The sequence below is a fragment of the Anguilla rostrata genome, chromosome 9 (genome assembly GCF_018555375.3).
Source record: "Anguilla rostrata isolate EN2019 chromosome 9, ASM1855537v3, whole genome shotgun sequence".
In the NCBI taxonomy this organism is placed as follows: domain Eukaryota; kingdom Metazoa; phylum Chordata; class Actinopteri; order Anguilliformes; family Anguillidae; genus Anguilla; species Anguilla rostrata.
The window spans coordinates 17,187,139-17,211,583 of record NC_057941.1 but is presented as its reverse complement, the minus strand read 5'-3'; the positions used below and the strand labels follow the sequence as shown (position 1 = coordinate 17,211,583).

At 46.0% G+C, this 24,445-nt stretch overlaps 1 long non-coding RNA gene across 1 annotated transcript; it reads left to right on the top strand.

The window, feature by feature from the left end:
* The first annotated feature begins 759 nt into the window (after positions 1-759).
* On the top strand, positions 760-24,445 carry LOC135263075 (uncharacterized). Its single transcript, XR_010332392.1, has 3 exons — positions 760-976; positions 21,676-21,742; positions 23,161-24,445. It is a non-coding gene; the product is annotated as an uncharacterized LOC135263075 (long non-coding RNA).

The following is a 24,445-nucleotide window of genomic DNA, read 5'->3' as shown; positions in this document are numbered from 1 at the left end:
CATGTTCCCAGAATCTTCAGATACGTCTGTCTAATACGGATGCTTGTGAGTGTGTGTACCTACAGTAAACTAGGTGATTTTCTTTATATGAAAGCACGTGCAATCGAAACCCCATACGTGATCGATTTTTAAAAATGTTTAATTTATGCAATTTCCATATGGACCATCAAATTGTTCTAGCCCATTTACTCAGTTCTCAGTTGCAACCACGGGGTAACTATTAGCCGAATAACTGGGTTATAGGCCTGTTGGTAAGCTTTTTATTTATCCACTACCTTAAGATTACATTAGAAAATACAAAGGCAGAACTGAAGTTTTCGGCTGAATTGTCTTTGTCGAACTGATTTATTACAAAGTGGGGTTTCGCCAGTGTGGAATTGAGTTTTCGTAAAATGGAATGATAGCTGGTTTACCTTTATTCGTTTACGCATTTTTAAGTTATTTCAGTATACTTTAATTAGTTCCCCTTCGTCGCATGAAGCGTCTTGTTGCTCTTACCGAGACATATCCATGATTGTCATTCAACTAAAAATTTACATCAAACTTTATTCATAACATAAAATAATTCAGATTTGTTTGTCATCTCCGTTATTAAAAGTACCGGACCCAACTATCAGGAAAGTACATTTTATTGTAAGAAGGCCGTGAGGACCAGATGTGCGCTATTTGTTTTTAATCGCATGCAAATCAGTACGATGCAGCGGTATGTTTCTTTTGGAAATGCTTTTCCCTTCTGTCCTCCGTAAATTTGCCTGTTGTAAAATACAATTCAAGTCCAATTAATATTGATGACGATGAAGATTTTCATAATATATATATAACTTAATCTTATTTTTTATTGCAAGCAATTGAACGACCTCCATTATTGTCTTTTTAAATTTATCTTGGAAAAACATAATTCCATTAGGCTACCTGTACACCCAGATTGGATGAACAAGGCCGATTCCAGCGAAAGCCTACATAACAGTTGAAGAAGGTAGGGGACATTTAACTTAAACTAAATTAGGCCTTTTTCAGAAAATAAGCAAATATATATGAACATATTACTGCGTGATCAAACTGATGTTCCTCACATTAATTTTTAAATTGAAACAATTTAAAAGGAAACAATTAGACTGATGTACGAGCAACAGGACATGACACGAGATGTATTTACTAAAATTTAAAATCTTAGGCCTACTCCAAGAAACTAGACTAATTATCATGCCATATAGTGAAACTACTCACTGCTTTTAAAGTATAGTCTAACACGCATGTCAAAGGAGAAACTGAATCAATTTGGCTTTATCCAAGTGATCCTCAACGCTGAAAACGACTAATCTGAATATCCACAACGCAAGCTACTGATTGTTTATGGTGCAACAAACAAATTACAAACTTTTCACCGGTTTCATCTACTAACTCTACCGCGTGAAATTACTTTATTTCGGCAGAATTTGTTTCAGAAGTGGTAATAACCTTTCTAAGAGTTGTTTTTTTGGAATGTGTCTTTTTTTCAAAATTATAAATCAGTGTTCTAGAACTTTCAATTACCAGCAGTGATTGACATATCAGCAATAGAATGTTCAGATTAGAACATTCTAATCACATATATGTGATCACACATATCTTAAAGAGTTAAACCTATTTTTGTCTTTTCTGACGCATTACATTAAAAAATCAAGACCTGAAAAGATGAAGCAATGCACAGTTGTAACCGTTCATTCTCCTTGGGTTGGTTAACTTAATTGTTGGACAAAATCATTTTGTTGTCATTTTTTATTTTCATTTTCACTGAAAGAGGTTTTTTTTGTACCTTTGTACCAGTTTTTTAGTGTCACAAGAAGTTGCTATGAAGTGTGTGTCTGTATATGTGTGTGTGTATACACATATGCACATTATCAATACAATTCTGAATTATGGGCACCTTGCTCATGAGTACACCCGCAGTGGACCCACAAGATTCACGCTGATGACATTCTGAGTGAACATACATATGTATATTTACATTTATGAAAAATATGAAATTTGTTTGGTAAAGCTGACATCACACAAGGTCTGTATGATGGCACCACTTCCTCTTGCCAAAAATGCAGCTATACTCAAATCTAATACCCTAAATTATGAACGCAGAGGCTATCGATGTAATTACTTCCTGGTCCAATGAACAGTGGTGCGGCAGAAGCTGTTACGCCGTGTGTTTTAGCCAAACCGCGCGGGATGCCAGGAGTGATGCGCCTGCCGGCGATGGCCCAGACAGCCCCCTTTACCTAATACCTTCACAGCGGGGGGGGCTCCGGGACGGCCGACGGGCCGCTTGCCACAGGGCACCCTGGGATAGATTTCCCCCGGCCGTGAGAGGGCCAGAGTGGTGTCAGGCCTGCTGGCCTTCCCACACTCACAATTAGTATTTAATGTGCCGCTCAGGCCAGCGGCCGGGATTAGCTCCATGCACCTTTGTGGAAGAGAAAGATTAGCCCAGCCTCCTCGCCATTCAGTGACAGTCATCTTAAGTCATTCCAGAGCCCCAGCGGCAGTCAGCCTCCCAGTTACTCTTTCCAGCTCTTTTTTAACAGCTAAGCAGCTTTTCCTCACCGGCCACATCATGTTATGCACATAGGTGGAATGCTGGGAAATGGCATGTTTGGTCCATCTGACTGAACTGCTTGAGTGAGTGGTGGTAAGGGGGGAGCTTGACTCAGCACTGTGTGCCTGATTTTGAACAGTTATTACATGCATGTTATTTTTAGCTGAGCAGTAGGGTGCGGACTGGGATGCTGAGCACAACAAAGTTTGGCCGGTGAAAATTCTTTACTCTAAAAATGTGTTCCTACTAGCACAAAAATTGTTCCGGAGAATTATCGAAAAATGGTCGGGGGCCTTCTGCGGCCTTGTAAAATAAATCACGGAGAGAATTCAACTTTTCTTTTTCTGAAGGTAGTCTGGCTACCATCTGAATTTGAATATTCAGACTGAAAGCCCAGCAGCAGTCTCTGTGCACACAAGCCCCTCGCTGCTGTCATGTGAACCCACTGCCCACCCGGCAAGCCGAGGCACATCCCGCTATCATTAGTCTCTGTCCGCACCACCGGTTTGTGTAACCCTCTCTCCAAAAGCGTCCCGATTAACTAGCGCTGAAGGTGCTGCAGGTTCCGTCGCTTCTGTTTTCGTGCGCTTGTTTGGTTGTTTGGCTTTGTGCGTGTTTGTGCGTGCGTGTGCACGTGCGTACACAAACCAGGTTTAAATGCGTGGCAGAGGCATTACTGATAATCTGTGCAAATTACTGAGCGATGACATCAACCCTTTGCTGTCCAACCTGTTCAGTCACAAACCAGGGGCACACCCTCTCTCTGTGAGTGAACGCTTTTGCTCTAACTTCAATTTATTCCCAGGGTTGGCAGATAATAAGTTTTATTATTATTATTATTATTATTATTATTAATAATAATAATAATAATAATAATAATAATAATTAAATGAAGAAAAAAAATGAAAAAATAGTTTTATTTACTATTTTTTGGTGGGGTGTGGGTGTGGGACCTGGGGGAAATACTATATAAATGACTTACTTAATTACTGCATTACTCTCACAAGTATCTCTCTGATTGGACCCTTTTTCAGTCCACCAAGCTTTAAAAGAGCACGGGGATGTTGATTAAAGTCTGCTTGTTTAAATGACAAACTTTAAAAGCTCAATGTACCTATTTCAATTTGACATTACAGTTAAATTGATCATTTATTCATTTAAGCTGCCAGGTTTTTAGCAGTTCATTCCTTTTTTGGATTCAGTTCCACTGAGAGCAGTACCTAAAGGGACAGTTCACTTTTAATATATATATTGTTGCAGTTTTAATGTATTTATTTATTTATTTAATTTTATAAAATCCAGACAGTTTTTGTGTGCAATGAAAGATATTTTATATATTTACAGTTTTTGGTGACCTGCTTGGTATACAATGGCTGGTATTGGCATATTCGGGGGGCTTATGGTATAATGTCAAGTAACTTGTACAATGATGTTATGTTTCCTGATTTTGTTTGTTGTATATTACCTGGTTATTCTTCAAAAAATCTTATTTTCAGTTGGAACTATTTGCTGTGACTACTGCACTCAAGGAAAGACGTCCTGACTAATATGTATGTTTATAATTCTGAATGAACACTAAAAAATTAATCTGTTCATATGCAAAGTCATTGGATTATAATGTCTAAAAATATCAGGGAAAAAGAAATTCAACTATCTTTTAAGTGGCTGTTTGCTACCATGTAATTTTCATTAAACATATTTATAGCTCATATTTGCAGCTTGTTAAATTTGAAACTTGAAGCTTTCAGGAAACTGCAAGTATTTGCAGTATTTGAGATAACTTGAAACTAGATACACATAGCAAAATAAATGAAGTCAGCCTTACAAATGAGAGTTTTACATGTATTATTGGTTTGGCCAACCAATCTTCGCTGGGGTCATTGAGCAACCTGGGGTGCCCTTTAACTGAGCCAGGAGAAGGCGGGCACAGGGGTGGCTATCCTAAGAGAAGCCATGCCTAGCGTGATCTGACTGGGGCACTGGGTCCTGCCTCAGGGTGAGAAGAGAGTGCCAGGGGAGAATAATTGCCCTGGACTGGAGCAGATGTTGTCAGCCATCTTCTCTTAGATCCCCTCTCATGTGGGTCAGGGTTTTGTACTTGCTCTCAGAGGCCCTTTGCCCCATTTAATATCTTTATGGCAACTGCATCCTCAGAATTTTGGATCAGTTAAAGATATGGGCTGAAGTAGGGCAGTGACATAGACAGGGCTCCTGCAGATGTGATGAAGAGTGGTAAAGATTCAGGGTGCCCAGGCTGGATGGGGTGCAAAAATGTCTGGATGGATATGGCAGAATATCACTAATGGCATCATATTTTTTTGAGCGGCATATCATATATTTTCTTTTCATGGGGCTTTGTGGCTGTGTCCATGGGAATAAATTTTGAGTTGCTGTTTCTACTTTGTTGTTTGCTTAGTATAAAGTGGCCGGATATCGGTGACATGCTTACTAAACAGTTGTATGAACTTTAACTCAATCTCAGATTAACATTAACTGTGAGTCAACACTGACAGCACAAGAACAGCTCTAAAGCCACTGTGCTGATGGTTTGTAAAGTCAAGGATTATGTTCCTATAAAGTCAAACCACTGAGGATACATCCATCCATCCATCCATCCATTATCTATACCTGCTTATCCTGGTCAGAGACGCGGGGGGTGCTGGAACTTATCCCAGTGTGCATTTGGCGAGAGGCTGGGATACACCTTGGACAGGTTGGAAATCTATTGCAGGGTTTTGAACAGGGTCTTCACCACGTAAACACATGAAATGCCTTCATCTGGGTGCCTATATGTGTTCACAAATCTATGGCTTGAGGGATGAATGCTGCCGAGATGGATGGTTTCGAATGTGGATTCTCAAAGGAAATTGGATCAGGGCCTGAATTTGGTGCTTTGGGCCCAGGTGGCTTGTGTTTCTCTGAAGGCACAGATTCAGGCAGGCTGAGAAGCACACAGCCCTTCATTTGACAACTGCTTGAAATGCAGAAAGTTTAGCAGAGCTGTACTGTTGTCATGGCCACTGTTTTATGAGTCTTCCCCTACTATCAATGCGCCCTTTAAAAAAAAATGCTTTATTTTTTATCCCCAATTTAGGATAACCCAAATGTATTTATCAGAGCTCACTGTTGCAATGTCCATCATTGATTTGGGAGAGTGCAGGTAGGCATGCACTCTCCCATGAAAGTGATGTCAACTGCCACTTTTTATCACCCATAGATGTGGGTCAGAGGAAGAAACTTCACACACAACTTATTAAGCAGACCTTCCCCACCAACCAGCAGCAGTTGCCATTGCGGGGTGAGCTGAGACCATCCCAGCCAACTGAAACCCTCCCATCCCTGGGTGGTGCTAGAGCCAGTTGTGTGTCGCCCTGCCAGCCATAGTGGGCCCTGACACAGTTCAGATTCCATACCAGACTGTTAGGCCCTTCCACGCATGAAAACAGTGCCTTATTAGGCTGAGCCATCCAGCAGCCTCATTTCTGTGCTCTTTGGCTAACCTGTAGTGGGATTTGAGTGGGAAGTCATTAGAACCACACAAGGGTACAGACCCAACTGTAGTCAGTGCCCAATGCCAAAGCCAGGAAATGTTTTTTGCTGTGCATGAGGGAAAATAATGTTCACAGTTATCCAGGGATTTACTGAGAACTGGTCTTCAGTGTGAGTGTCATACATTATAATGTCTCAAAACAAAGTGATGTGAATTTGAATGGATGAAAATTGATTGTATTGTACATGTCTAAATTTGGAAGCATATAGTTTGGTCAGTTTAAGTGTTGTTTGTTTTATGACAAAGCATTTAATCACCACATTTCTGCCCTTGTAACATTTATTTGAACGTGTTTCTCCTTAATGACATACAGAGAGCAACAGGGACAGATTTTAGGGTTCCAGACCAACCAGTGTGGGGAAGTATGAAGGATTGTCTGATCTGAAGTCTAAAATTATATGGGGAATCTAGTGAGGAGAGATGTGCCAGGAAGGAAAATTTTATTAGGATTTTCTGTCACCTCACAGGATACTTTGCAGCCTGGTTCATTTTTCACTGATCAGATGTGAAAGATTCTTATTGACACGTCTATATTGTGTCACTGATTTACCGTAAGGCTGAATTTAAGCTTCTAAAGGCTTTTCCGGAAAACACAAAAGAACTGGGCCAGGTTTGACAAAACTGTGTCTGGACAGCGTGTGCACAGTAACAGAGATATTGTGGGGATATTGTTCTGGGACTGTAAAAAGACAATGCTGGTTGTGGGATGGGTGTGTATCAGTGGAAGGGTCGAGGGGGGCAGGGGCGGTCCTGGGGCAGATTAGGCCTCCCATCTAGGCCACAGATATTGATTAGTGTTTGTTGGGGTTACATAGAAGGAGTGGAGATTGATGGATGCACACTGGATTGATGCCAGTGAGGCTCACCCTGAACTGCGCAACTTGATCATTGTCATATGATGTCTGGGGCGTCCAAAAACCGGAATCATTTTTTACTTGGAGGAAAAGTGTCACTGATTCTAACCTATCTTTCGTAACTGATCGGCACCGTGCGAATGTCTTGTGTCACTTCCTGGAACAGGACACCCCTTAGCGTGCGATGAGAAAAACTGGCTTTGTTTTGACGCCACGCTTTCGTTGCCACTTCCTCTGGGCTGCCCCAGAGAAGCTGGGCACATTTGGCAGCGGCTTAGCATTGACTTGCTCTGTCACATATTGATTAGTTGCCATTGTGAGTTTATCAGCCCCCTCCTCCCTTGGTGATGTGTCCTGGAGGGTCAGTGTTGTCCCGATGAGGTGATGGCAGCTTGTCTGTGTGGGGGGCTGGGCAAATGTCTCTGCTCTGGCTTGAAATATGGGGGTCAGGAACTCTATCACCCCACACTACTAATCTGTCTCGTCATTGGTTCCATACTGCCTTACAATAGAAATATCCGGAACAACTCGCACAGCTTTTTAAACATGAATTACTGGAGCAACTAAAGTTCAGTGACATGCTTATTGATTATAATGGCGGTGCCACACCTGGGGTTTGACGCTCTCTCTGTTATAAGAGCAGTTTAGCATTACGCCATGCTGCCAGTCTGTAGTTTCATGTCTTTGAAATAGAGACAAGTACTGAAATACAGAAAACATACTGAGGATTAAATGCTAAGAGTCACTGTCTTCACACTGTAAAACAATTTAGAATCCAAACTGGAAGCATTGCATGTGTCATGTGCACAATTATGCCAGCCAATTTGCTAAAATAGCAGTATGGCTAAAATCATAGGGAATACAGTATCCTTTGCTTGTTTGATGTTATTGTGCTTTTGAGGTAAAGAAAGGGTAAATTAATTTACTGAATGAAAATTGTAAGAATGTAAGTGTATTTTGTAATGTATTTAAATAATCCCTTCTCTGAAGCTTTACAGCCTTCCTGTGCTGTTTATTTATGTATATATTTATTTGTCAGCCCTAGTAATTGTTCGGCCTATGTTTTGTGGGAAACATGAAAAAAAATCCCAATGCATTGTCAATGGCAAAGAATTCAAAATAAACAATTGTGTCATTATTGGATCTTCTAAATACTCTTTTTGAAAATCAGCAGGTGACATTTAGAAGTTTTGTCTTTGTCTACAACGGTTCCTTTCTCCTGAATCTCAGTGTGTATTCACTTCCTCCAAAACTCATGACCTAATTGAAACCATACATTTTTGTCAAAGGTTTTGAATCTTAACTGTCAAGTGAGGTATGTAAACTCAGGACTGTATGCACAGGGAGCAGACATAGCTAAAACCTTGTGTCAAAGTGGATTTCAGTGTCGTCAACCCTTCCCTCTTTGTGTTCATGATGACATGTCATGTGTAAATATATGAGGCAGGAGGACTCCAAATTCACTATCCATACAGAACGTTTGAGTCATGGGAGAATTATCAGAGTCCGGGGGGGTGATATCGCTAATAGGTTTATAGCTCCCTAATTCCAAGATTAAAACGAGGAACGAAATGTCCCCCCTCACCATATGACTGCTTTCCGATTCTCTTTGATCCTTATGATCAGCTGTGATCCCCTGATGTAAGCACGGTACCTCGGCTACGTAGAGCAGGTCCACTGACTGGATGACAGGGGGCAGCTTTCGGAAGGGACAGTGAAGTATAACCTGTGATGCTGCAGTTAGCTTGTAGCAGCTAGCAGTACCATAACTCACCACTTCACCACTTTGCGGGGGTTGGGGGTTGCGTAAATGATTGATGAAGGACATATAAGGAAGAGTGAACAGGTTGAAGAAGGGAGATGTTGACATCAGAAGTCTTCTTTTGGTGGGTGCCCCAGCTATAGCCTGTAATGGGTGTAGTTTCAGAACTGAACTGACAGCTCCAATAGCAGGTTCAAGTATCGGCAGATGATTTGCTGCCTAGTGGTAGGAGGTATAGCCAATGGGGGTTGTTCACTCCCTCTCATCACTTTCCAGCGACTTCTACTGGCATGTGACACCTGCGTGCCTTGTGCCTGTAACAGGCAAAATAGCGTTCTCTTCCAAGTGTGTCCTGTTGCCTAGTTACCGTCACAACAAACCAAGTGGGTAAAAAAGGCGGTGGCTGGCTTTTTGCTAGCGTCAGAGGAAGCTAGGAGTAGCCTTTGGCCTCCAAGATTGCGGTGGATGTTGTGGATGACGAGTTCTCCTAGGATTGTGAATTGACAATGAATAAAATGGCTGTGAAAATGGGGAAGAAACCCCCCCTCCCCAAATAAAAGTTTGCTCCACATCTTTTGCATGGCCTTTGAAGAACCATTGTGGTTTCTGTATTAAAACACGATAAGGATATTTAAAAGAAAGCTGATGAATTTAATGGTGAAAGTGGAATTCTAGCTTTTAAAGAAACATACTTCATAGAGAATAGTACATCTGCCACTAACAAATTGAACTGTTTACACAATCAAGCAGGGATTAGCAATGTAAACCTACAGTCTTTGCTCTTCTTTCTAATGTGTGCACCTAGGCTTTTCTTAGTTTGGTCCCTCAAACTCGTACCTAAAACTTGAGAATTCCTTGAACTCCGTACTCCCCCCTCCCACTCCAAACCATCCTCACCCATCCCAAATCTCACACCCCATGTGCATTACCATGCCAGAGCTCCGCACATCAACCCTCCAGGGGGCTGCTGGGGCCATAATGCCGAGCTGTGACACCAATCAGGGGAGATGGCGGGCTTCTTTGTCATGCTAACAGGAACGGGCCCTCGTCTCTTATTCGAATTCCCCTTCTCTCGCTCCCTACTCTCCACCTCTCCCTCTCAAGTCCAAGTTAATCCGGGTCCAGAAGTCCCCCCTCACCCCCACCCCCACCCCCAGCCGAGCCCCAGCCCCTGCCCCAGGGCTTGCGAATCGAGATGCTTCTCTCCTGGGGGTCATGCTGACTCTCCTCTGTGCGCCTCACTGTTTAGCTGCCTGACGGGGGCTGTTTCATATTCAAATGCCCCAATCAGGCCTCGGACCCAGGAAAGGATGGGGGGGGGGGCATTTACGAGCCGGGCTTTCGGTCAGGGGGTCAAGATGGTTTAAGGACGATTTTAAAGATAAAGCAGAGGAAAGAGGTGGATGGAAGGGTTTTTATTTTTTCTGCAATGTTTTGTGTGTCTTTGTGTGTGTGTGTGTGTGGGGTGGGGGGGATGTTTAATCAGCATTTATAATCCTCTCAGATTTATCAAGAACTCCACCGCCACTTAAACAGATTCCCCTCAGCCGAGTCAAGGCTTCTTCACTGCTCACTGCCGCGTATAGTAATCACAGGTTGTGTTAAATCAATTTCAGTGTTATAATTTGGGCTTTGAAACAGATGGGACGTGACACAGAGTTCAGGGATCAGACAGCAGAAGAAGGACAGAAGTAATCTGCAGAGTAATTAGCACATCGGCGGCTTCCCGATGCTCGTCCCTCGTCTTCAGTGGCACTGTGAGACCCCTCCGCCTGTCCCATCTGTGTCACGGGACAGGTGTTTCCTGCTTTAGCACCGTACACGTGCAGGTGGGGCCCTGCAGTGGGGGCTGTGTGACCCTCCATCCTGTCCCACTTGCATCCGACTGTCATCGTGTCTCTGCAATAAACTCAATGAAATACGGACCACTGTGATTCCACCCATTGACTTTCCAGGGGCTTGGTGAAAAGATACAGTGACTTGGCAGTTTACACACAAACTGTCCCTTATTTGTTCACAAAATATTAAAATCTTCTTTTTTTGTTAAATGCCCAATAAAAATATATTCACAAAAAAAAAAAATTAAAATCTTGTCACAATAACTTAACCAATTGGCACATGGGGAGACCTTAGACAATGAAAAAACGCCTATGGCGAATACATTTTCCTGAGGGAAAGAATGACTGACCTTGTACTTTGACCATATTGTTACCGTTAACTTACATTGAATCGGGTGGCTGAATCACTTGTACTGGAGCCAACCGCACTGGCACTATTGAGCAACGTCTCTCAACAAGACAAAGTGAGCTTCAACAACAAAGCCTGGATTTGGCCACTGGGTCTCTGCCTGTCTTCATTTGAGCACCTGAATGTGTTCCTATCAATGACTTAGACCTTCTTTTTGCTGGGCTGTCTGTCCAACTGCTGTCTTGTTTCATTGGCTGAACCGACTCTAGGAAGTCAACATATTCATCCTTAAAATAGTTGCTGATCAGACCTGGTGGGTAGACCTATGGGTTGTAGGTTATGTTGCAGAACCACAACAAGGTGAGTTTGGTGCATTACTAAATTAGGCTATGCAGTTGAACCCACTGTCGTCTAATATTTACTTACCAGATTCAGTTAAACAACTGTGTTGATCCTTCGTCATTTATTGGATATGAGCTCTCATGACTCACTACTGTAGCAGGAAACAGGGAGAGAGGAAGTGAATTCAAACAATGGTTCTAAGGGTGGGTGAGACCCTGCGACATATAGATCTGTCAAATATAGAATAGGTTTCAAAAACATGATGTATGGATGTGTGGGAGGCAAACATGTCTTCAGCTCTGAGTGATGATTTTTTTTCAGAATATTTCTCAACAATGAACAATGAACGTATATTTCCCACTTATTTCCTCATACCGCTATATTTCTCACTTAAATTTGTAGTTTTTGGCTAAAAGTGATATTGACCGTTGTTTTAAAATATATTGTACATTTTATGCGTCATATCGCATTGTTTAAATTAAATATGGCCCGTATAGTATCTGTTTCCCCCTGCGCTGTTTGCCTGAGTTTTTAATCAGCCCTGGAATGACTGCATGCTGGCTGCATGCTGTTGAGGAGAGAGCCTGGGGTCTCACAGTAATGTCACATAGTCACTGAAGTCCATTAGTGCTTCAGTCACCCAAAACCTTCCCGTAACTCACTGTTCCCCATGACAAACACGACCAGCCTGGTGACAAACAAAAAAAAACTTTCAGCTTCACATTGCTGACGAAGTGGAGCAGTGTGCAGTAGGAAAGCATGTAATGTTGATAGTCAGACTACTCCGAGTCCTTTGGTCCACTCTGCTGAATGCTTGAAGAATGGTTTTAAACACAGGTGACAAATTAGTCCTTTTATTTGTTTTAGTAAGCTCATATACACGTAGTGGTACCCAGAGGCTTTTTCCAGGCATATGTTTTCAGTTATTTTATTCTGAAGTTTGAACACTCAGTAAAACTTCTTTGCGGCTTTTCATTTTACTGTAATTATTTAAAGTTTCTGTTTGGGACAGTCCCCTGCCTATTTGGCAATGGATGATTATTAGTAGAAGCAGCTGTTAATTGGTATGAGCAGTAATTACATGAATGAAACCTTGCAGTATGTCCAATAGAATTGTTTGCACCTTGTGCGGGTCTGAGAATGTGCATTTCGAAGCCTGTCTGTGTGTGTTTGTTTGTGTGTGTGTGCTGGTGTGTTTGTGCGTGTGTGTTTGTGTGTGTTTATCTGATTCCCAGGCCCACTTTCAGCCTGAGAGCAGTCTCTGTCTTAAAACCAGAGAGAGCACTTACTGCCATCACTAACCTCCTGGACCTCTGCTTTTGTTTAAAAGCATTTTGTATCTGCGGGGGAGAGGGTGTGTCTGTTTGGTCGGAGCAACAACTCTCTCTATTTGTGGCCAAATGGTTAAAGAGAAGCGAGCTATGGACTCAGAACAGATAACAAAAGCTGACGAAAATGAGTTCGAAGAAGCTGACGAAAATTAGACGAAAAAGTCCATGAAGATGCCGCTTCACAACAAGCCATAATGAGCCAAGTCACCCAAGCTGTGGCCCCCAGTCCCCCCCGCTGCCTGTCGCAACCCGCTGCCTCTCCTCTGGCCCTCCTGGACCATTTCACCCAGCACTCCCTGCACGAACGGGACAATGCCCACAAATCTCCCGGAGAGCAGTCGAACCCTGGCCGCTCTGCTGGCCTTCCTCTCCTGTGCCACCGTGGCTGGGTCGGCAACAGGGCACCGGGCGGGACGGAGCCGGGTTTTAACCCAGCTGCGGGTTTTCCGTCGCCCCCCCCCCCGCGGACTCCTCGCCGGGGCGCGGGGGTCCGCGGAGGAGGTCCGGCGCGCGTGCGCGAGGACGGGGGCCAGGCTGGGGAGGGCCGGGCGCAGCTGCAGCGGGGCCCCTCTCTCCGCTCGGGGCATTACTGCTACTCTGCTACATTAGCAGAAAGGCCCGCGCCGCTTGGATGAGCCGCGCGCCGCGCAGGCTGCCAGCGCCGGGCCGGCACCGATCACGCTCATTTTCCCACAAGACGGGAGAGAGAGCCGGGGGGACGGGGCGCTGTGTTTGTGCGGGGAGAGGGCAAGGGGGGGCGGGAGGGGGGGGACCAAGCGGGCCTTTAAAAAGGGATCAGGAGGAGAGGGGGCCGATTGCATGTGGCCGCGTTTCTCTTTCTCTTCGTGCCTCCGCGATGACCGTTTCCCACAATTCCCCCCTGCATGCCGTCGTATTGAGACACACCTGCGCTGTTCAGAGCGCTGACAGGCAGGCGGGCGCACAGAGCCGCCGTGTCGCTGGGAGGGGGGAGGCATTGTGAGCCCCGGAGAAGGAAGGGGGGGGCGGGTGGCGAAACTCGGAGGAGATAAGGCCGGGCAGAAAAGCTGGAGAGAGCAGCGCTCTGTTCACACACAGCCCCTCCAGCAGAGAGACACCAGAATGCGCTGGTGTTTTAAATGCAACCCTAATCCTAAACCCTAATGCAACCCTAAGCTTTAGACACTGGCATCACTGGCCTGTGTTAGTAACAACACACATTTGTGTTGCTGAACTGTGTGAAAGGTGCCCGTCATATTTCTGCACAGTTACACTTCCATGTCAGTTTGGAGTGTTTTCGTTCTGAAGTAACTTTTTTCGAAGTTGCTTTGTGCTTACATGAATGTGTTGACTTGCGATCCTTTCAGGTATGATTGGATGCTCTGTATGACAGTGAAACCTGCCTACCTGCATCTACGTGTAGTATAGTGCTATGATCAGTTACATACTACTCTTTACTCACTTGCAAGCCAGCCCCAACACACACACACACACACACACACACGTGCGCGCACGCAAACCTGGATCATTGAGACCTTAAAAAAACGGAACGTGAAAAAGCATGTAAATCGCTCCAAATCACCTCAATTTTGTCATTAGGTGTGCGCGAGCGGGGCCGGGATTGGCTGGGCCGGCCATCCATATTCAACGGAGCTGGATGAGGCTGGGCGGCCTGCTGAGAAAATGGTGTCGTAATCAGGCTCTGCCTGCTAGTCCTGATCAGGCCTGCCATATCCTGGCCCCCTCTCCTTCTCCCCTGCCCCATAAGGAGATCTTAATGGGAGTATGCACTGAGCCCTTTCTTGTGTGCGTTGAATTGGGATGGGGAGGTTGGGGGGTGGGGGGATGGGGGGGGAGGATGGAGGGTAGAGGTAGTTACGGGGGCTACTTTTTTGTTCCCACATTTGATTATTCAGGTTGGCTGAACTAAATTCTAAACCCATAAAAACTTCTTATCCCCTGTGGGGGGCATTTGCATACATTTTGCCGCCCCCACCCTTGTTCTTAGAGAGTGAGAGGGACGGCAGGGCGACCAGGCTGGCCTGGGCTTTACGATGTCACCATGGTGTGAAATATTGGCGAACAAGCTGGGGCTTTGAAACTCAAATTGCCAACTGACGCCCCCCCCCCCCCCATACCCTCCTCAATTCCCAATCCCCGTCCCCTTCCAGCCCCTCCCGCTCACCTCCGGAGAGCACGGTCTGAGAAACAAACCCAGAGCACCCGCCGGAGCGATCAATCTCGCCCCGTCCGGGGGCGTGCAACCCCCCCCCCCCCCCCCCTTGGCGGGGGCCATATGCACACGTTTTAATATGTTTGTTTCTGCCTGTACGCCTGGGTGAACTTTGCGTTGACACACCTGCGGAGAGCTCGACATGTGCCAGGGCTTGTTTTACTGGACGCCGGGACAGCGCGAGGAGCGCTGCCTGAATTTAAACACGGGTGGGTCCCGGCGTCTCCACCGCTGGCGGATACAAGGAGCGATACGAGTTTCCTCGTACGTTTTTTATTTTTTTTTTTTAAACAGATGGAATTCAACTGGTTGAAAATCAGCTGTGTCATTGAATGTCGGGAGTTTGAAAAGTGTGTGCGTTTCTGTGCGTGCGCGCGCGCGCTTGCGTGCCAGCGTTTGCATGTGTGAGTGTGTGTCTGTGTGTCTGTCCATGGGTGTATGTTAATGTATACAGGTGTGTGTGCCTATACGTGTGCGGGTAGATGTGTGTTAACAGGGTGGAGAGATGTGTGTCTGCCACGGTTGAGGGACCTGAGGAGAGCGATGGGGGACATCTCGGTTATTGACAGTGTAATGTGAGGAGGGGTATGAATATCTGCAAATAGACATTTACCTGCCCTCATTGTTTGCGTCTCGGCCCGTTGCCGTGGGCACAGGGAGAGCCCTGTGTCAGATTCCAGACCACGTCACAGTTTGCATCGGCAGGCTTTGCCTGAAGCCGATTTGAACTTTGGGCCTTCGAACGTGAGTCTGCAGGTGCATTCTTCGACTTTTCGAAGCCAAAAGGAAGACTTGTTTATACTCATGCTCATCATCAATTCTAGTACCTTGTAGAAAGTTAGACAGGTGTTTTTCAACAGACATTTAATTCCATTTCACCGGCTTGTGCGGTTTGTCTGGGGTATTCCTATTGCATTGAAAGAAATTCTCGTCTAAAGCAATCAGCACAAGGCAAATGGTTGCCAGATGCATATTTGGCCAAAGTCAAATTCCTTGAATCTCAGACTGAGCAGTTCATCAAAGGGAGAACAGACCTTTCAATTGTTCGAACCCAACATTTTGTCAAATGTTGTGGATTAAAGTTTCAAACAGAAAAAAAAAAAACTTATGTCAGGTCTTAAAATTCCAAGTGGGATGTGTGTCCAGCGGCGTAAACGAAAGTCATCTGATGAAAGGAACACACATGCAGCTCTGCCCAGTGATGATAAAAATGAAAGGGGGGAGGGACTGTATTACAGCAATGCTTATGTGCATGTAAGTACTTGTGCTTTAGATGAATATACATATACAACTGCAGAAATAACACAAACTCACACACACATACATATATGCATACACACACGCACACACACCACACACATACATATATGTATACAAACACACACGCACCACACAAGTACTCTTTTATAGTGTAGTAGCATGATGCGCTGGGGGCTTGGAGAGGGGAGTTTGGTATTTGGTCGCAGGGGGTTGCTGTCCCCCCACCCCCCCCGGCCTTGCTCCACCAGCGCTCAGGCAGAGTGCGGAGTCAGGAGGCAGAGCACTGAGTGGCCATTGTGCATGCTAACCAAAGCGGAAAGTGCGGGTGACAAAAGGGGGAGGAGTGGACTCCGGGCACACAAAGACAAGGGGAGGGGAGAGTGCCGGGGCAGGGGGAGGAGGGGTTGAGGGGGTGTGGGTGGGGGGGAAGTGGGCGCAGGTTCCGCTCAGCTCTAAATAGACCCACTCACCCCCGAAACCCCATTCACCCAAAGCGCCCGTTCCCGGACAGCCTCCAGTGCGATGGGGTGCACGCACTCTTACCCACTTGTTACTGGGAGGTGTGGAGATGAAGGGAACTTAATAAATAGCTGTCAAAAGTTCACAGTGATTTTGGCTTTCTGACCGATAATATTTGCGCATTGTTGTGCTTCCGTTTCCAAAGAGTTATTCCTCATTTGATCCACATTATAGTTATCAGAAGATTGTTCGGGAGGCCAACAAAAAAATCACACTTTGTAAGGGGTTTTATAATGCCTCCTTGCCAAAAACCGATTGTGTGGAAGTCCGTACCACCCACCACCCTCCTCGCATACACACAAGTACACACTCACACACACGCACACGCACACACACACACACGCACACGCACACAAACACACATTTCCTCCTCTTAGCCTGACTGCCACACTAGACTGAGCTGTAGAGAGGGGGTAAGGAGCGGCTCTGGGCCTCTGGCTGGCCTGTAGCTCCCTTCCGCTGCGCGGCAGAGCTCATTGTCATGGAGATGCCCGTCAGGTCGCGGCCGTTGAAGCGCTCGGCCCGCGAGTGTGGGCAGATGATGCCCCGCGGCTACGGCGGCCGCGGCCGGCCCGTGACTCCCAGCGCCGACGACTTTGAAAGGGCCTCCTGCTCGCCGCACCTCCTTTCGACCCCTCCGAGATCCAGCGTAAACTCTGCAGATCAAAGGGAGCCTCTCTCCATATCGGTGCCACTCCCCTGCCCAGCTGAGCAGAAGGGAGAGGGGTCCTTCACACGACCCCTGTGACTCTGCTCTACTCGCAAACACACACTGCGGCCGGTGGTTTTGTTTTTCTCTGCGGTCAATACCGGCTAGGAAGTGACCTTGCAGGGGGGCTGCTTTCGACTCGCATGCGATTTTATTTGATTTGGTTTGATTTGTTGTTTTTGTGCAAAGGCTACCAACATCATACATACATAAAATGCAAGACAATTGTGCCGGAGAGGAAAGACACCCTGGGGGGCTTATTCGAGTCCTCCCCAAAATTATAATATGCGCACATGGCACACGAAGTAAACAAAACCACAAAACAGCAAAGAGACAAAATAAAACAAGCACAGAGAACTTCATGCATAGGAAAAATCACAGATGTAATAGAAAATGCACGTGAAGTAATTTCAAAAGTATGTGTGGGTGTGTGGGCGTGCAAGTGTGCGTGTGTGTGTGGGCATTGCTCAGTGAGAATGCAAGGGTGCAGTCATGGGCGAGTAGGCTAAAACTGAGGAGGAGGAGTGGAGCAAGAGAGAGAGCGAGGGGGACAGAGACAAAGAGTGAAAGAAAGACAACACATGGCATGTTCAGATAAACATATAAGGATGGACCTTAACTAGTGTTTAAACTTCGAAAGAGGTGTAGCTGTTTGTAAACTGGTCATATACTCATTCCATAACTCTGCTCCTCTGTACCAAATTGAAAGCTGGCAATAAGAGACGTGAAAGAGAGGGAGACAAATTACTGGCATGTCTATTGCTATACGCGTGAACTTGAGTATTAAGGCGGAATAGATCTTGGCAAGGTTTAGGAAGGGATTCTGGGTGATGTAAATATTTATAGATGAAAGAGCATGTTACATGAATGTTTATACCAAAAATAGACAGCGTGTTCAGTTTAGCAAAAAGTGGGGATGATGGCTCATCATGTGAGTGAGTAATTAGTCTCGCAATTTATTTCTCCAAGATGAAGATTGTGTGAAGAGAGGTGGGGTATGTGGCGGCCCGTGCAATTTCACCGTATAGAAGAGGTAAATGAGACTGTGGAGTTAAGAGACAGGACTGGCGTACCAATGGATGGATTTTATGGATGATACCAAGCGATTTTGTCACTTTTCATCAGTTAAGATGCCAAGGAATTTGGCTGACTGGGCCTGTGAGATTTGATAACCATCAATAAATAATTTAGCAATTGATCTACAATTGGAGATGAATTAGCAGGGGAGTATGTTCTGAAGGATGGGCAGGCTAGTTCCAGAACCAACTGACGAGCTCAATTAAGGCTCAGTCGCCAGGATAGCTTGGGGGCCGAAGTTTAACGGTTGCCGTGTTTGTCAGCGTCAGCTTGCCGTGGCCCTGTGCCCATACACACATGCTTATGTTTACATAAAGAAATGTGCCTCCTGTCGGAAGCAATGTGTTTTTCCCCCGGCTGCAAAACTTGGTAGTCGCCCAACCTCGCCGTGACACGTGGAGGTGCGCTTATTTCGACGTCACGAAAAAGGTGATGTCACCGACGTCACAATCTGGGTACGGGTCAGAACTCTTCGTCTTCGGCCATGTTGGTTGCGGGTGCGTTGCAGACACGGTGTTAACAGGGGTGTTAAGCGTGTTAAGTGTGTGGTTTGCTGTCAGAAAGATAAACAATGTGGCGCATAAGTGAGTGTGAGCGTCGCTGTGGTCCTAAAAATTGAATGCGTGTTTACACTTTCCTGCCTTAGCAGCATCTGAGCCATACCTCAGAACGCAATTCGTTTTATAGGCTTGTGGTTTGATGGCCTGTTGTTTGTTCTTCTATTTACTTTACTGCCTGGGTAAATATGGCAGGCACAGACATCGTTTTCTGGGTGAAGCTCAAAGTAATACCTCTTATTAGCCCTCAGTCTCCTCTTCAAGAAGGTTTGAACTGAAGAGGGCCTGTGTTATTGAAATTCATATGGAAATCGATTGTCTTACACTGGAGGGTAATAGCTTGGATGAGATGAAACAGAATCTAAGTGGAGTAATCACAAATGTAAATACATTTTTCCAATTGATGAACACCGGTTACATTTCGGAGTATTGCAGTGCAGTAAGGCACATTCCTAGAACAGGAGCAACAGGCACATTCCCAGAACCGAACAGGAGCAAGGGCTGACATCACAGTTGTGTGGTATTGGATGTATGTACTGTAGGCTTCTTTAATAGTGATTGTGCCAGCCCACATCACCGTCAGCAAGAAGGTACAGAAGGTCCTTCTATAATCAATTTAAGTTTAAGTTTAACCGAACAAACCAACAATTGTTATTGTAAATAAGAGTAAATACTCCTGTACAGCTAACCGATCTTTACTGAGCTCTTATTATAACATTATTGTCCCAAAAGGAAAGAGCAAAGGGACATCTTATTGGGTGGAATTTGAATGGCATTCTAATGCGGGTCTGGGGAAGTCAGGCTTAAGTTGTACAGAGCCTAAGGTGGAAAGATGAGCCTGTTAGTTGCAGAGCCCCTCCCCCCCACTCCCCCCCCAGGTAACAGATCAGGACTGCTGCACTTCTCTCCCCCAGGGGCACCATTACTGGTGGCCGGCGGTAATCAGGACACGTTCCCGCCGCCCTCTTCCCTCCACCTGGCCTGCAGCCGGCTCGCTGCTTCTTCATTTGTGTAATTGGATAACCTGGGACCAATCTGGCTCAGGCCCGTTCTCCCGCCGCCACGCAGAGCCGCTCGCGGCTCGACCCGCAATCAACGCGCTAGCCCGGCGGAGGCAGGGTGCGGCGCGTGTGTGATTGTGTGTGTGTGTGTGTGTGTGTCGGGGGACCGGGGTTAGAGAGACAGAGGGTCCCCGTGCGCGAGCTTTCCGATCACACGACCGAGCTCCTGTGTGAGTAAATGGGCGAGAGTGGGTGGGAGCGGCTGGCGATTGAGAGAGGGCGAATGAACGTGCGAAAGTGAAGAAGCCTGTGGGTCCAGTCCTGCCCTCTCTCTCTACGCCCCTGCTGCCCCTCTTACCCCCCCCTCCCCCTCTCCCCCTCTCCCCCGCTCCCCTCTGTCCCTGGCTGGGCTCTGCATGGAGACCACCATTGTCTAAACCCCAGTGGAATTTTGATGACATCACCGCTCAGCGCTGACCTGTCGCAGGGGCCCCCGTCTGGCCAAAGCCGACCTGCCCCAGAGGGAACTGAGGGCACTGCAAAAATGTGCTGTTTGTGCAGACTGGCCGTTTCTCAGTACCCCCGCAATGTGCGGCTGTGTTTGGCACGTGCTCCTGCTCTGCTCCCTGTACATGGCCGGCTCCACTGTAGTGTAATGTTTGGAATGGGTTACTGGCTGCCAGGGCAGCAGAGCACAGGAGCACTGATGTAAGCATATCTGGGTGTGGGCAAAGGCAGTTTTAGCAGAGGCTCGTCAGGTGCTAGCATTAGCAGCAATTAGCAAGTCTTCCATTCATTGCGAATGGCTGTGCTTTGGGTTATGGGTAATTTTGCTACAAAGGACTGCTCAGCATGTTACCGATTGAAAAAAAAAAAAGTAAGTCAATTGAAACTTCATCAAGGGCGCTACTTAAACCCTGATAATGATTATAAATGTCTTATTCCAGTTTTTTTTTTGTCTTTAAAATTTCTTTTCATTTTTCATTTCATTTTAGGACCTGAGCTGTATTTTAGGCCTTGAGCCGCAAAGTGCAACAGATGCCATAAAATGCTAAGCTAGCGCTACTGAATGACATTTCACCATTATCCATTGTATCTGCTTGTGCTGACACATCTCTAATCAAACAATCTCTGGTGTGGGCGATGGGCTAGGGCAAAACTATGGATGTTGCACATTGCAGGAGTCTTATATAAAACTATTATGTCAGTATTATGTCAGAAAGGTTAAAGGTGATTTTATATTAGAAAATTCAACATGACCCATGACCCCTGCTTTCCCTGGCCTTCACCCTGTCTCAGAAGACCTGCTTCATTTCAGGATTTTCACTTCTGTTTTTATTGTTCAATTAGCTCAGTAATGTACATGTCCAATTTAGTGAATCAGAGTTGCCGCATAGAGTTGCTGTTTAGAAAACTAAACAAATACCAGAGTTGTCCAGAACCAGAGTTGGCCACCCAGATTATTATTTTTTTAATTTAACGTTCCTTTAACTGGATAATCCCATTGCGACACAGAGACCTCTTTATCCGGTGAGAACCGATATGTTTTAAATTCCGTCGTCACTTTTGAGCTCCAATGGAAGCTCCACATGCATCACGCGTAACAGTCAAATAATGTTTTAGCGCGGTCTTTTGTCCATAACACAGCCTGAGCAGAGCTCTCTGTCGCTCTCACGATTCCGTATCCTCAGCCATACTGTACCATCTCTCTCTCTCTCTCTCTCTCTCTCTCTCTCTCTCTCTTTCAGCTATGACAACCTACACCGGGCAAACCTGACTTTCAGGTCTCTCCCACAGACGGAGACAGGGGAGCAGGTGAGAGGGTGTGTGAGAGAGAGAGGCCCAGAGTTCCTCTGGGCTTTGGTTACTGGGTGGGGTGGAATAGCGCTCAGGTAAACCAACCATTACTCCCACAACACACCCCCCACCCCCCCCACCCCCCACTTCACTTCTCTCCCTCACACCTGTCTTTTCCAATCCTCCATCATTCTGTCCTTTTTTTTGGAACAGCCTCTGGCCCCGATTTAGTAGAGCTTTAATGCTTCTTTCATTCCTCATACAACTTTACGATGTCATGAAACTTTAAAATGGAAAGATATGTTATAAATCTTAGTAGCTAGTGTCTTTGCTTAGCCATTTAACCATGTATTCAAGTCTATAATGAAAATTTGATTTTTTTTATTTGAGAGGTTATACCATTATTAATATGTTAGTAACTGCACATACAGCCTCTAAGCAACTCAATAGCATTCATTTTTGGACATTCTGAAGAAAGTTTGTAGCAGAACCTTGGGTGGTTCTTCCTCATCCATCGATTTCCATTCACTCTGATGGACCAGTTTAATCTGCAACATGACAACTGTGGAGAGATTTCATTGTCATACTATTTCGACTAGTCAAAATAAAATAAACTTTTTGGGGAAACTATATCTTTGGATAAAATTAAACAGACAATCATGATTAGAAATCTCACATACACCATACACACACACTCACACACTCATATACATGCACACACACACACACACGTATACGCTCACATACACAGACAGACAGACAGACACACACACTTGCACTTGCACACACGCGCACACACGCAGACACGCACACACGCAGTCGCACACACGCATTCACACGCACACAGTCACACACACGCACATAACACACGCACAGACACACACCCAGAAGGAGTTGTTGGGTGTGTGTTGTTTCCTGTACTCACGGCAGGCTGAGGCTTGACTGACGTGCTAACGCCACTGCCAGAACATCTCCTCCACCCCACCCTCCAGACATGGATTCCCTTTCACTCATACTCACTTAATCTCTGCTTCTCTCTTTTTCCTCCCCTTCTAACTCTCTCTCCACACACACACACACACACACACACAGACATACACATGCACACACACATGCACATGCACACACGCATACATGCACAGACTCAAACGCACACACAAATGCACACCCCCATGCACACACACCCCACACGCTCACACACACATACTCATGCACGCACATCTACACGGACACAAACACACACACACACACACACACACACACACACAAGCAAGCGTACGCACACGCACACTTGCTCACCCACTCTCAAACATGCTGTGCCAGCCGAAGTCTGCTGTCGCTCAGGTCAAATGCGCATACGCGTGCGCGCGCAGCCACGCTCCTTCTGAAAAACACACCATAAATAGGTTAACGTACTCTTCTCCTCTTACACCCAGATGCAACCACCCACGGACCAGCCCGCAGACGCACAGCATGCCTCTCCACAGCCTGGCGAAGCGCTCGAGCGGTGCCATCATGAGCAGTGGCTCCAGGCGCCTCCGTGGGAAGGAGAAGACTGTAATATTGCGTCACGAACAGTAGAGCTGGACCCTTGACACGCAGACCTTTCATCGTCTCATTTGAAGGCTGTTCGTGTCACCACCTGCATGTTCAGAAGCACAGAATGTCACGATTACCACACGAAGTGTCAGGATAATTGCATGTTACATACCTGCCCAGGGTGTAATCCCAACCTACGAACATGAAGGCTTGTAGTGAGTTTGTTTGGCGCCACTAAGCATGAGAAATCCCCAATAATTTGTCTCCTATTGTGAAACCCCGTGTGCAGCCCTAAAAATAGTCGCACCGAAACAAAGGTGAGCTGAAAGTGTCCCCGGCTGAGCCCAGACGGAGGAGAGTTGGGTAAAGCAGGGGTTTTTTACACGCTTTTCCAGAAGAATAAAAACAACAGAAAGGAGGAAAAAAAATACTTCCTTTACCCCCTGGCTCTACACCCCCTGTTGAACCAGTGAATCAAATGTGATGTGACTTTAAACTGCTGTGTCATGAAGATGTGGCTGACGCCTCGCTGGATTCAAACGACTTCCTCCAGGAACCTCTGAATCAGGCCTGCTCGTGACTCCCTTCTGTGGTCCTTCTGTTCAGCGGCTTGGAACTGAACGTCAGCCTCACGGCACCATTTGACTGTGGCACTTTGCCCCTGGAGCTCAGGAATACTAAACTGTTCTTGATCAGACATACGTGCTGGCCGTGCGAACATGACAAGCATACACACACACACACACACACACACACACATGCAATGAAACACCTAAACAAACACACTAAACAAATACTTGGACACTAACAGACATACATATACAAATACTTACGCATTCCCTCTCACACAGAGCCATGCACAGAACCAAACTTAAGCTTGTGTCATACACAAGCCACCTGGCTTCTGTGTTAGTGGTGGGGGAGGAGAAGGGGGTACTGGGGTCCCAGGGCCATCTTGCGGTTAAAGCCTTCCTCCCCTCTAATCTCTATAGACTCTCGTAGGGGAATTTAGGACACATCAGGAGAGGGCTTTGTACCCTTGTGGTTGTGGTTGAGTAGATGACCAATCCACGCTCTAAGGAACGCTGAAACAGGTGATGTCTGCATGTCAACAGGTGGACTGTGGTGACTGGTCGCTCCCTGTGTAACTGCTTGAAATAAAAATAGAATTGTTTGCATATA